The 13,577-nt window shown below is 39.9% G+C and overlaps 2 protein-coding genes across 2 annotated transcripts in view; both read left to right on the top strand.

Annotated features, from left to right (window-relative positions):
- The window catches only part of SCAF8 (SR-related CTD associated factor 8), a 149,899-nt gene extending 142,549 nt beyond the window's left edge, over positions 1-7,350 (top strand). The window contains exon 21 of the mRNA XM_031504360.2: positions 7,244-7,350. The gene's annotated coding sequence lies outside the window, so the exon portion shown is untranslated. The remainder of the gene's footprint in view (positions 1-7,243) is intronic.
- TIAM2 (TIAM Rac1 associated GEF 2) overlaps positions 7,311-13,577 on the top strand; it is a 133,976-nt gene continuing 127,709 nt past the window's right edge. The window contains exon 1 of the mRNA XM_077782159.1: positions 7,311-7,386. The gene's annotated coding sequence lies outside the window, so the exon portion shown is untranslated. The remainder of the gene's footprint in view (positions 7,387-13,577) is intronic.

The following is a 13,577-nucleotide window of genomic DNA, read 5'->3' as shown; positions in this document are numbered from 1 at the left end:
TTTTTAGCCTCTTAAGATTATTAGGATGGTGTGTAAAGATTTCCCTTAACACAATGACTGCCCATCTCAAACATGCTCCCAACAAAAATGCCACTAATTAAAACTTTTGTGAGTGGAAATGTTGTCATCTTCATGAACTTCAGTCTCTGTTTTGAAGAAAAACGTGAGGGTTGTTAGAACCCTTTTGTAAAGTAAAACAATTAAGCAGGTCAAGACCTTGTATTATGAAACCTTAGATAAGAGTTAATCAATGTGACAAATTATAGGTTTGTCTGCTTGTCAGATGGAATTAATGTTTGGTGACCCAGGGAGTTTGGGTACTGAGGTGAGGAGGAGCTCCAGTGTTTCACTTTATGCTTGTCTTGATGTGCTGAATTTTTTCAAAACATTTAAACAAAAGAGAATTAATTTGGGTAACCTGAATATTTCAGGTTAATACTTTGAAGTTATTTTCGCCCACCATTTCTGTTGCTTTTAATCAATTATAAATGTTCTGATGTAAATGCAGAATTAAAATAGTAGGCTATTTTCTTGTGCATGATGTAAGGTCCAAAAATTTATACCAGATGACTGTTCTGGAAGAGGGAAATGAAAATACTTGGAAAATGTAAGAGAGTATTTTCTGAAGCATATCTTCCTGCATGTGATCTGTAAAATGTAGATGTCTAATTTTTAAATATGGTATCTATCACCAAATGTGAGTAATGAGCTGTTGATAATATTGGTAGCTTTACAGAAAATATGAGACTTGCCTTTCTCTATATGCAACTTTTTGCTGTTTTTTGCTAGTTTCATTGAGAATTTCACAGACATTCCCATCTTTTTTCAGTTTTCAGTTCTTTTGAAGAGTTTTTTTTGGGAGGGGGACAGGTTGTGGGAGGGATGGGGTTTTCTATGTTTGTAGGTTTTGTTATATTTTACTTTGGGTTAGTTTTTGTTTTGTTTTTTTTTTTTTTGGCCCTGAACATTACCAGATATAGTGTGTCTTTCCTGGAGTGTTCAGCCTAAGCTCTGACAGAATAATGCCACTGTTGCTTTAAGCGTATAGTGTTGCTTTATATAGATCTGGCCTGATTTATAGTGTTGCTTTAAATAACAATAAGAGAGTTCATCTCCCTTTCAAAAAAGGTTTATGACTGATCTCTGCCTAGCTAGGAATGTTTATTTTTCTTAAGTTGCCTCACTGCAAAAATGTTTTGAAATTGAGAGTCCCAAGCTGGTGATGAGGTTTATGCATCTATTGCTGGTGCCCTATGCAGCTCTAATCCCTTTACCACTAGAAAGATGTGGTTTGTGATGGATCTCACATAGATCAGGCTCAATTCTCAATTTCTCTGTCCTTTCCTTATTGGTCATCCTCTTTTCAATACTATATCATTGAAGTGATCTATGGGTGTTGGCAAAACCATCAGAAGACTCAGTAAGATTCAGTTACTGCTCCTAGTCCTTTGCAATAACACACACTTATTTTCTTTTCTCTGTAGCTGATGATGAAATAACTTTGAAATAAACAATTTGAGAAAAAACATTTCCACCACCAGGGATAATGGCAGAACTGGATTGCTTCTGGATGTTCTTAAAATGGCATGCATCTGCTTTCTTAAAAATGTAAATATTAAATGCAAATCTTAAAATGCAACATCAGCTTTCTTGCTTGATTTTTGCTGTAGCTGTATATTGATTATGTATTAAGTTGACAGAGGCCGACTGAAAAATCCTTTCAAGTCTGTGGGGCTGTGTTGTATCCTGTGTGGTAGCTTGTGCTTTGGAAGTGAATAAATAATGCCAAGTATGGGAAGAAGCATGCCCAGAAGAAGAGATTATATGAAGCATGTAATTTAGGACACAGAAGGGAAAGCTCTGTTCTTTGCTTTCTGCCTAGCCTGGTTTTCTGGTCTGCCCCAGTATCACTTTCTGGTGACCAAGAGAAGGATTAGGCTGCTCCTAAAGCTGAGTCATCAACTCTACCTGCCACTTTTCTGGAGACCTTCCTGAACAAAGGGAGACAGAGCGGCAGGAGGATTATTTGCTTGAAATCACCTGTGGCGTTTTTCACTCAACCTGTGGTAAGGAGATGGTGTCTATCTTGGTCACAGGGCAGTGGGCAAGGAGAAGGTCATGATGTAGGAATGATTTATATTCAGGTGTAGAGACCAGGAGAGGATTTTCAGAGAAAGAGAAAAGTTAGCCAGTCCTTGAGGCTGTTCAGGACACGTGCAGACAGAATTGTGGCTCCAAGGGCAGATAAAGCATGAGCTTTCCCAGACCAAGGGCAGCATGAGTTATGGTGCAGAGCTACAGTCAAGGAAAGCTTACCTGCTTTTCAGGGCTAAAAGTCTCACGATCAGGTTGTAGGCCTGCTTGTGGCTGGAGGAATTTTACTGAGATCTTAAAAAAGAGTGAGGAAACCTTTAAATAAAGTTTTCTCTTTGACTGTCTTCCTGGGTGGGGACACTGAAACAACTGGCTGGTTGGGAGCATACCTGGTTTCAGCTGTGGTATGCACTTAATGCTGTGCACATTCCCACTGAGTATCAGTGTCATTCCTACTTCCTTGCCTGAGCCAACTAATTCAAGACTACAGGCCATTGACAGAGCTTTGCAAATGCATATTGAACCTCCAGGCTTGTTGTGTTTATTTTGTAAAATTACAATAATTAAAAAAAAAAAAAAAAAGGTAGATTATTATGAAATTCAAGGCAAGAAAATGAGACTTTCTAAAGAATAAAATAATAAAATAAGTTAAAGATTATCTCAGAAGTTTAAGACAGAAAACTTGGTGTTTTGTTGTTGTGTTGTGGGGTTTGCTCCTCCTTTTGAAGTTGAATAAAGAGGAAGACAGTTTAATGCAGAACTGATTAATCTACAGTTCTCTTAGGTTGAGTGATCTGTGTTCAGTCACATCTTCAGGTAACTCAAGTGCATTAATCAATTATCATCTTTCTAATTAAACTGCTGAGTAGAGAGAGGATTTGGAGAATGATCATTAGTTTTGTGTAGAATCAGTGTATTAAGGGAAATTAGTGTTAACAAGATGTCCCTTTTTCTCATATGATCAGTTAAAGGTCAGAACTTATGTTTGCATGTTGCCTCTGAAGTGCAAATCATCAAAAAAACAAAAATTGAAAAAAACACTCAAGTGCTTTCAGAAATAAATTTTGAAAATAGCAAGAAAGGTGGGGAAATAAATACATATCTGCTTGGCTCTGTTCTGCATCTGACAGAGCAGTTAGGGTAGATCCTGAAACTTGGCTTGGGATGGGAGATTTCCTGAAACAAGCACCCAGGCACAGGGAAGTCAAAGTCCAGCTTTCCTTTTGCAGACAGCTTCTGCCTTCTGGGCAGAGCTGCCTGCTCAGGCACTGCCCTGCCTTCGTGGACAGGCTGAATGGATATGCTCAGTCAATGGTCCCTTCCCAGGGACCAGAGGATTTGCTGCCCCTGAGCAGAGCTGAAACTCAGCGTGTCACTGGGCAGCCTGGGCTCTCAGGAGTTGATTAGATGCTGAATGTTCTCTGTTGTATCCAGTATGACTTGTGGTGCATTTAGAGTTGTTCAATGGGGCTGGAAAAGATGTGGGATTTTTGTTTGTTTATTTGTTTTCTGTAAGCAGGAGCAGCTTTCCAGCAGGATCTGCAGACCATCCCCAAATCTCTCTAGGGGAAAGGGGAGGGATGGCTACCCAAGAAAACCATGTGGAGCAAGCTAATGAACTGCTGCAGAAAGCTGCAACAGCTGCCTCAAGCTATTCACTGGTGGTTGGTTGAACATAGATGTCACACATGAAGTTAAAATCTCGTCAGTGATTGACAAGGCAAGGTCTGGATGTATATCCTGTAGAGCTGTTTGCAGTGCATTTCATAGGAGGGTGCTGTGCTGTACTTGGTTTATCTACCAGTGGCTAACCCTGGGGGGAACCACGTGAATAATAAGCGTCACTTCTCTACTCCCTTCTTGCCAGACCTGTTGAGGTTTGGTAGCAGCTCATACCTCCCTTTTGACACATGTACTGCAGCTCAGGAGGATGGAGGTGTCTGTAGAGCTGTCTTCGTGAATTGCTCAGTGCCTTGTCATTGTACACTGGCTTTAACCAGGGGCTATAGTTTTTAATTATGATGCCTGGCAACCCAGAAAAAAACCCCAAAAAACCCATCAGTTGGTGTTTGCTCCCTGCTTGTGCAGGCAGCGCCTGCCCTGAGTTTGTACAGCCCTTCCCAGATCAGAGTTGAGGAACTACATCTGCGAATTAAGTGTTGCTATTGTGTGTATAATGTAGTTCACCCTTTGTTTACAGTAGAGCTGGAAAGGCCCGTGGTAGCTTTGTACTAAGGACTTTGCTTCAGTGCCATGCCTGCTAGCCATTTTCTAGTGTTTATTTTTGTGTACCCTCCTGTTCAGCAGGAAAATGAAAATGTGAGTACGAGATGAATGACAAACCAAGGTTGTTACCATAGCACATACTGCCTAATCTATGCTGTTAAGACTTTCACAGCTATGCCTACCTGTCTGTTCTTAACTAAATGACAGAGCCTAGAGTATTGTATATGCCATGCTTAGTGTATGGGATTTTTGACCTTGTTTGTTGGCAGGAGGCAAAAATCTCAGTCTGGGATGTGTGAGGCTTATGTGACTATTACTTTACTGCAGCAGTTCTTTCTTTTTTAAGTACTACTTTATTTTTTTTTTTTTTGACACATGAAAGATTTTTTTTTTTTAGATTTATTCCTTCAGAAGTGCTTTTCCCTTTGTAGAAGTTTAATGGGAATTGTTGGTATTAAAGACATTTTGGGGAAAGGAAAAAGAGAGGAGTGTTGTAAGCTGGTATGAGATGCCCATTTCCTCCTAGCCTTCTAGAAAAAGATACCTGAATGTGTAAAGGTGTGTATGTATGGAGCAATATTCTATCTGTAGATTTTTCTTATGTTAAGCCTTATTATTCAAGATTGTGCAGATCCAGAGAGATGGGTATTACAGATCTGGCGGAGCATTGCTGGGAAGTTTGTATTTGCCATGGCAAACTTCCTTCAATATTTGATGGACTGCTTGGGGGGGAGCATTGTGACCTCCCTAAGAGGTAGCTTACTGGGAGTGCTGGAAGCACTTCAAAAAAATTGGCCCTCTACCCTGGCCAGGGCATTTTCTTCAAACAGAGCAGGGTATCATCCTTAATAAATGTTCAAGTAAGACCTGACTGGCAGGGAGGGACTCTTGTGATACTCTGCCATAAATCAGTTCTTTTGTATCAAAAGTAGTATACCATCTGCCTGCTATAAATGTTGTGTTCTTGTTTCTGCCTGTTCCAATGCAGATAGAAATGTTTTAGCTGTACATTTACAAATCTGTGATGACTGAGTACTGTGAGATTACCCTGGCTGTATTAGATAACAGCTAGCTGCATTCGCCTATAGGTATGGGCCAGCAAAAATCCAGGAGGGTCAGGTTTGCCTGTGAGGGCAGAGTATAAGGTTGCACTGTTGAAATTACACATAAATCCTGACATGGATCTTACATTTAGCTTTGTACTAGGTGTCACTCTATGCCTATCAAACCATTAGTAAAGAAGCCATGTCTGAAGATCTGGAAATGTGGTTCCAGCCAGAAGGGAAAATGCTCAAGCAAACTCTTCAGTGAGCTGGAACATGGGAAGAAAAAGGGCAATTTTCAGTTCATGGGTTTTGCAGATGAGAGAGCAAGCTATTGCCACAGGTTTTGAGCCTTAGTTGCTGGTGCTCAGGAACTGAACCCCATGGTGAAGGAAGCCCTGTGTGGCTTTGAGGAGTGGAGCCATGCTGTGCCATTGTGTAGAAAAAGGAAATATGACAAAAAATAAAGCTCAGGCATGGTAGCAGTGCTATGAACTTTGGAAAAGACGGCACCTGTGACACATGGATCATGGCAGCGTTATCTGTATGCCATAACCATGGCACTTGCAGCTTTGTCTGGCAGCTCGTGGATCTGTGTCTCTTACAGATATGATTAGGAGGGCTTTGGTGGTCTGAGCTCTAAATGTTCTGTGTAGATAGATACACCTTTCCCCACTAGCAAAGCAGGTCTGTGTATTTGGAGCTTAACAAGTAGGGGTTTTATTGTGTAACAACTAAGAATTTAGTTGCATTTAATTAGTTACATTTTATTACTTACATTTCCTCTTGGGCGTAACTTGCAGCCTGATGCTGCTTCTACTTTGCTGGCCTCCTGTTAATTCGTCCATTTTGTGTGGTGGTTTTGCAGCTTGTATTATTTGCTATTTTGTATTTTATTTTAATGGAACGGCCTTTATTTCCAGTGAAGTCAGTTTAGGACTTTGCTGTAATTCCACTGCCTTTGGAAGCATGAGTATGGTAAAATTCTTGTGTTAGTTTTAATTATGTTTTATGTCAGCTTAACCATTGTAGATATCAGGATATTTTTATGACAAGGTGCTTTGTGCTGTGAAGAAGCTGTTTAAAATCAGCTGTGCCAATTTGAACATCAGAGAAAATATTATAATACAGTCTGACACTTTGCAGAATGAAAATGACAGGCTTTGTAGAGCATGAAGTTCTCCTTGCCAGCTTTTAGAAGCTCAGTTAGTCACTCTACTTGTTCAGTGCACATACACTGAGGATGGCCGGTGTCTGTCTTAACATTTTCTGGTGATGTGGGCAAAGGAGCAGCTGATTGTTCGACATCAGTCTCCTTAAAAGCAGTGGTTGGCTTTTCAGAGCCTGGCTTGGTTGGTGCAAGAGAATTTCAATGGGAGATCTTTGTACCTGATGTGCAGATATTTTGTAGAAGTCCTGGCTGGGATTTGATAGAAGCTTTAAATATGAACATATGGAAACAGGCAATCCTATTATGGTGCAGGCATAGTCTGTGGTTAGGGCCACCACAGTAGAAAAGGGACTGTGATGGTGCTGGCCTATTTCAAGCCATCTTTCCTGGTTCAATGTTTCCTAGATGGAAACCTGGAGAGCTTAACAGCAGCTCTTCTCAAAGTACGTGGTTGTAATGTGTTGTTTTACTGGTTTCTATTTTCCATTTGTACACAGAAAGAAGTTTTTAGCTGTGAGCAGTCAATGCAGAATGCATAAGTGTGGTATGAATTGAGTGATATTTCTAGATTTTTTTTTTTTACATGAGAGCTGTTGGCTTGTTCATAGGAGAAGTTAATGATGTAGTTGGCAGCAGTTCAGAACAAACCTTATTTCTACTTTCTGTATCTAGGGATACAAGTGTTAACAAAACAATTTTTGTTTTTCAGATTGCCGGTGCTACGAAAATAGGGACTTCCAGCAAGAAGTTCTTCAGCTTGTGAAGCCACAAGGACACTTCAGCCCCTTTCTGTGCTTTCACTCATGATGTGGAGGGAAACAAGACATTTAGAGAGCAAATGAATTATGCAAGGTTTGTTTGGGTTTTTTGTTGGTTTGTTTATTTCTGAGTGGGTGAATTGCATTATGAAACATTATAGGCCAAGAGCCAGATAGAACCAGGTTAAAATTTGTTTTAGTCCCTGGATCTTAATGTTTCTTATTGGTTGGGTGTTTTTGAGGGTTTAGAATTAACCAATAGAGAACATCAGCACAGGGAGAAAAGTAGGCTGTGTGAACTGTTTCTTTCAAGGCATTAATCCAAATATTAATGCTTGTGACTTCAAAATAGATTGTATTTACAAAATTTCAGTCAGATAAGCCTCCAAATCTGTAAACAGCAGAGATACAGTTTTCTATACTTAGCAGGGAAAAGGAGGGGTTTAGACTTTATTCTACTTAGCTCACAAGAGCATCATGATGTGGTATATTTATCAGAGAGGGAATGGATGAGCAGTTTCTGGTGTAGAGTGTATTGCTCCAGAATTAGACAGAAAATTATCAGCAAAGAGAGCCCTACTCCTCACATCTTACATAAAGGAGAGAGTGGCATTGCAGTGTAATTCCAGAGATCATCAGATGTCTGTTTGCTGTAGTTAGAAATGTTGTGAATGGCACAAGAGAGAGGTGCTTTGGTTGAGGGTTTGAAAGATCTGGTGCAACTGAGGTTATGATAGGACAAATTTCCTCCATCCTGTTTAGTTTAGTCATCTGAGATAATTGTTTAGAGTTGTTTTAGAGATTTTAAATGACTTAATCATGATGTTTTGTAAACAGGTGATGAGAGTATTCAATTTTCATTGCTTTTAATTGCTTCAGCAGTTTGCTGTTACTAACAGAATAAACTTGACATGGTTGTCAATACTGTGCTATCTACTGCACCATGAATGCTACTAGTTATCACAAAATCCAGACTTTGTTTGGACTTTGTAGCAGGAATCCACTGCACAACCCAACAAAGGCATCTTTTAGGCAGTTAAGGCCTATGGGCAGTTTGGACATCACAGGGAAGGAAAATGGTTAGACCTCAACACATCCTCTTCATTCGCATTCTCCAGGAGTTTGTCCAACGTGATCACATCCACTGGCAAGGGTGCAGTTCCAGAGGGATTCTGTCTCATTCCTTGCTAGGACAGAACTGTTCTTCTTTCCTGACAAAATATTTTAGGGTAAAATTGTACTGAATAAACAAGGGGAATCTGTTGCAGAGTTACAGGGTTTTTCCCCCCTTGATGGACATATACCAGGCACATGATTATTAGACCAAATTGTTAGATATTATTCAAACACTTAAAAATTAACACCTGTGTGCTCAGTTTACTTTGTAACCCACTATTCTCTTTAAAAATCAGTTCATAATGGAGCATTGCTACATATTGTAACAATTTAGAGTTTTGACATGTGCAAGGGATTTAGGGCACTGCTGCTACAAAATAAATATGCACCAACTCTGCATATGCTGTTGTTTGGCTAGCAGAGTATTTGGCCCATCCTTCTCTAAAACAGGCTATTTTTAATACTAGCTTATACATTCAGGATATATTATAAAATTAAAATGTATTTGGACGTGTGGTCAGTGTTCTGCTGAGCATGATTGCAACAGGTCTAGAAAATCTTCTGAATTCTGGAGTTTCCCTCCTCAAAAGGGCAAAGTAATACAAAGAAACAACTCAAAAATAGTCAATTTCTAATTGATTTTGATAAAAGGACAGCTGTGAAACTGTGCCATTGATTGATACAATTAGACTTACTATTCCAGTGTGTTGTGCCATTTTTTATTGCCATAGGTTAAAAGTGTCACTTAGATTTTATGCACTGCAGCACTCACAAAAGGCCAAATTTGCTATATTAGTAAATCTGTTGGGGGTTTGTGGGTTTTTTGGGGGGTGTTTTTTGTTTGTTTGAATGGTTTTCTTTGAACTGTGTTGATAAAAGGAAGTACTGAACCTTATTCTAAAATTTAATGACACTACTGTCTGTTGGGGTGTCTGTTCTCACAACCGTTGGTGCTTTTTGCCATGTTTCAGTGCTTTGGGAGGGATGCACTGTTTATTCCCTTGCAAGTTCTTAAGCTTTTTAGCAGTCAGTATGTTTTGTTTCATTTTGCCCACATGCAGCGTCCCAAAAAGCAGTGGCAACTCAGCATGAGCTTGTCAGGGGCAGAAGGTGAATTTGCGAACCACGTGAAGGCATGAAGGAGAAAATTACGGCATACAGATTCCTAATGATAAACACACCAAAAGCATCCTAAAATTATAAAGCAGTATGGTGCATTAAAGCTCTAATTTGCATTTTGGCTAAGGCGTAGCTGCATTTTTGGACTATCCCTTTAATTTGGTTCTTTTAATTACCTGCTGATGAGCTCCTGTGGTGGAAGCAGCAGGAGCTGTGCCTGCAGCAGTTTCCTGGCATAGTGGTTTTTATCAGACAGAGCAATGGGATTGCTAAGGTTACTTTGAAATCTGGGGTCTCCTGCTGTAAACCAGCAGACTGATACAAACAGGAATCTAATTAAAAAGTCAAAGATATTGAATAAAGCTCACAAATGCCATCTGTTCAGCTTTTCAACCTGAAATTACTCTGTGAATTGCAGTAACAAGTTTGATTGTTCCTACATTTTTGTAGTTGAATTTTGTTACAGCAGCCACCCATACAGGCAGAGTTGTGCAGGCTCTGTTAGTGTCAGTAACTGCTTGGCCTCTTGAAGTATTCCAGCAAAGTATGTTTGGGTGACAGTGCTGGATTAAAACTTAATCTCATGAGGAAAGCATTGATAACCTGCAAAGGCCTTGCACTGATTTACTAGCCTAGAGAATGCCTGGAAAGGGGCAGCACCCTTTCTGTAGACTTTTGCAACAAATTGTTCCCAGATTAGTGTAATTAAAGCAAGGCCTTGTTATTTATCTCCTTTGCTAAAGCAAGGCTTTTTTATTTATCTCCTTTGCAAGTGAAAGTGTTACTCATGTGGTTGGTTGAAGGAGAAAATGCCAAACAAGTTTGTAGACTAAGGAGGGAAAACATTCCACTAAGTTTGTGATAGAATGATTGGGAAGCAAAGCAATGAAAAGATGACCCACCAGTGTCTTGATGAAAACTATGGAATGGAGTAATCTTAAAAACTCTTTCAGTAATATATATGTTGGTACCAACAGCATGCATTCATCCTTTATACAAAAATGAAATAGAGACATTGCAGAAAGATACTTTGTGGCTATTTGGACAAGCTCCTGTGCCTGTTCATGTGTAGTATACAAAAGAGAATGTTCAAAACAGTCTGAGGAAGCAGAAAAACCGTTTGTGTACTGATAGAAGTCTTGTGGCCTGCTGTTAAGACCTGTATCCAGGGAGCAATTTCTTATTGACAGACAACAGTGGATAAACTCAGTAATTTACTAAGAAACTGATTTCCTAAGAAGATCAATCTGGTGTATGCATTTTTTGCAGTATTATATAATAATAAATATATAAGGCCCTAAAGGCTTCAAGGTAAGATCTCCAAAGCTATCTGTCTGAAGTTACCATCTACCCTTATTTCCTAGCTGTACATCGCTTTCCCTGTTTCCCTGGTGTTCTCTGTCACAACCTTGTGCACCATGGCCTACATACGCCCGTGCACATCCGCAGCTGCTCTACACTGTCAGCAAGGATCACCAGCCTTACTAGAGATGGCACGAAGAAGTTAGGCATGCCTGACAAAGTTTAAGGATGCTAACCTCCATCACAGGGCAGCTCTCCCTGTTACGTGTGTTCAGTTTGACACCTCTGTGAGCTGGCACTGCTGACAGAGGGCTGGGTTGGAAGGATCAAAGTGTCACCTTTTCCCTGTGGAGCTGTTGGGACCGTGGTCCATGGTACCATGGAAGGGGGAACACTCTTTCCCAGGGGGTGACACAGGGTGCTGACCTGTGACCCCACTGGCATAGTTAGCAGTGTGCCTGCTCTCACTCTGAAGCAGTGAGCTGTAGCTCAAGCATCATTCTGGAGAGCCCATCCTCCCCTGCTGTAACATGAGGTGACAGGGGCAAGGTGTGTGTTGGTAGTGCAGCTGATATACAGAGAGCATTACCTCAGGTTTTTCCTGGTCTGTATGGCCAGGCCTTCAGTAGAAACATTGGTGCTCTGTGTGTGAGCATGGGAGCAGAAGGACTATTTGTGTTTCTATTACTCTGAGAGGCATTTTACTGAGGTCACTGTTGGTCTGCATAGATGCTTGTTCTTCCACCTGAGCCTTGGCACTGTCATCAACAATCTGTGGACATCCTTGCTCGATGTTCTCACAGCTGTTGCTCTTTGGCTACTTAGAGATGTACATCCCTGATTGAGGATGCCCTCTCATTTGTGTGTCCTGGGAGATCTTACAGTGTGATCTACTGGTGTATTGCCTTCTACCCCGATATATCAGAGGTCTCTTTTTCTTACCTTAAATGATGAACATCAAATATTCCCTGCAATTGCCAGCTGCATTTGCATATAGAGTAGTTTCTTGAAAACCACGTTATACTTTCATATTGGAGAATGACATTTTAAAATCAATGACTGTGTAATACAGGATAATACTAAATAGGATAGCAAAATGATCTTGGAAATTGGAGATCCAGAAAAGAAAATCATGGGTAGTGGATGCTGAGAATCTTCACTTCAAAATTGAGTCAGTATTTCTCAGCATGCTTGTGCCTTGCAAAGCTTAGATGTCTTATTAAGAGATGTCTTATTAATGCTTAAGAGCATTGTGGATGGTATTAAAAAGAAATTTACAGGGAATCTCATTTCTCTAAAGGACAACATTTAAGAAAACATTGCCTTTTTATATTTGCTGTTGCAAGCAAGCTTGGTGCTTAATCCAGTGCAAATGTTACATGTATTTATGTGAACTGAAATTTTAATTACTGTTCTGCCTGCCTGTTGTTGGCATGGAAAAATAATTATTGGTTGAATTGAATAGAACAGGTGTACCAAATTTGGAGATTTTATGAACCTAGTTTAAAATACTTTTTATTTTTCAGAAAGGAAAATACAATGCATAATAATTCACTAGTACTGGAGTTCACTGCAATTCCTTGTAGTTATGCTATTCTGGTAGATATTCCTACAGTGTTGCAGAAGTTGTTTTTCAGGTGGCTGGGCCACTAAATGTTGCCTCAACTTATATTTTGAGGCTTTATGTGAAAGCTCTGCTCTTCATACATGGATACAGCTGCTGTTTAGGTTGCCCAGAGTGGGTAGTCTGTCTATAAATAACAGTTGTCACTGGAGTCCAGTGTCTCATAAAAGATATTTGGCCTTTAGGTATGTTTCTTACGTTGGACTTATCGAGCCAGTTGATTTCCAGAAGTGCTGTTCCTTTGAAGCCACTGCAGCATATCTGAAGAGGTGACAATATAGTTACAAAACACCCTTTGACTTGGGACCAGAGCCAAATGGTGCCACCCACCCTCCTGCAGGATCCCTTGCACACTGATCACTGAGGAACTTACCTCAAACCTTAAAAAAACCCAACCAACCAAACAACACCAAGACCACCCCAGTTTTAGGAAGTGCAGTGCTCTTGGGTGAGTCACTGCAAAACTGAGTTTTTAATGCTGTGGATCTTTTTCTGCACTATTAAAATGCAACTGGCGCAAGAGCTGCTGCACTGTGTTTTGCTGGGCATGAAACAGTGGGAAGGGCAATGTCCAGAGCTTTGTCACAGGGAGGATAAATCAACTACCTAGGCACTGAACCTTCAGCTTGTTGGCATAGCAGGGGGAGGGGCAGAAATTGCATGGTTGAAGACATCAGAAGGAGTGATTAAAGCAATCTTATTTATTGTTTTAGCTTTCTAATGCCAAGCCTTTTTTGTTTTCTTAGTTGGCACAATGGATGAAATTCTGTTGATGTTAGCAGGAAATTTGACATCAACTTTAATGGGACCAAGATTTCACCCATAGTGTTTCAAGGTAGTTTGAGTTTTAAGGTAGTTTGAGTTGAGTTAATGTAGCATTTGTGTATTTTTCAATTCCTTGATTTGTAGGCAATAGCCTAAGTATTAGGTATCTTTCTTCAGTTACCTTAAGAGAATAATATTTATTTTTGCAGTGGGAAGTTTCATGTAATTACATCAAATTTTGTACTGATTTTTCTCAAAACTTCTTAACTTCCTTTTTTTTTTTTTTCAATGGTGTACAGGAAAGAATGTTTTTACTGGCAGACTAATTTAAGAGACAAATTAATAGTATCTTGACTTAA

Source organism: Lonchura striata, chromosome 3, assembly GCF_046129695.1.
Source record: "Lonchura striata isolate bLonStr1 chromosome 3, bLonStr1.mat, whole genome shotgun sequence".
Taxonomy (NCBI): domain Eukaryota; kingdom Metazoa; phylum Chordata; class Aves; order Passeriformes; family Estrildidae; genus Lonchura; species Lonchura striata.
This window is presented reverse-complemented; position numbering and strand designations above follow the sequence as displayed.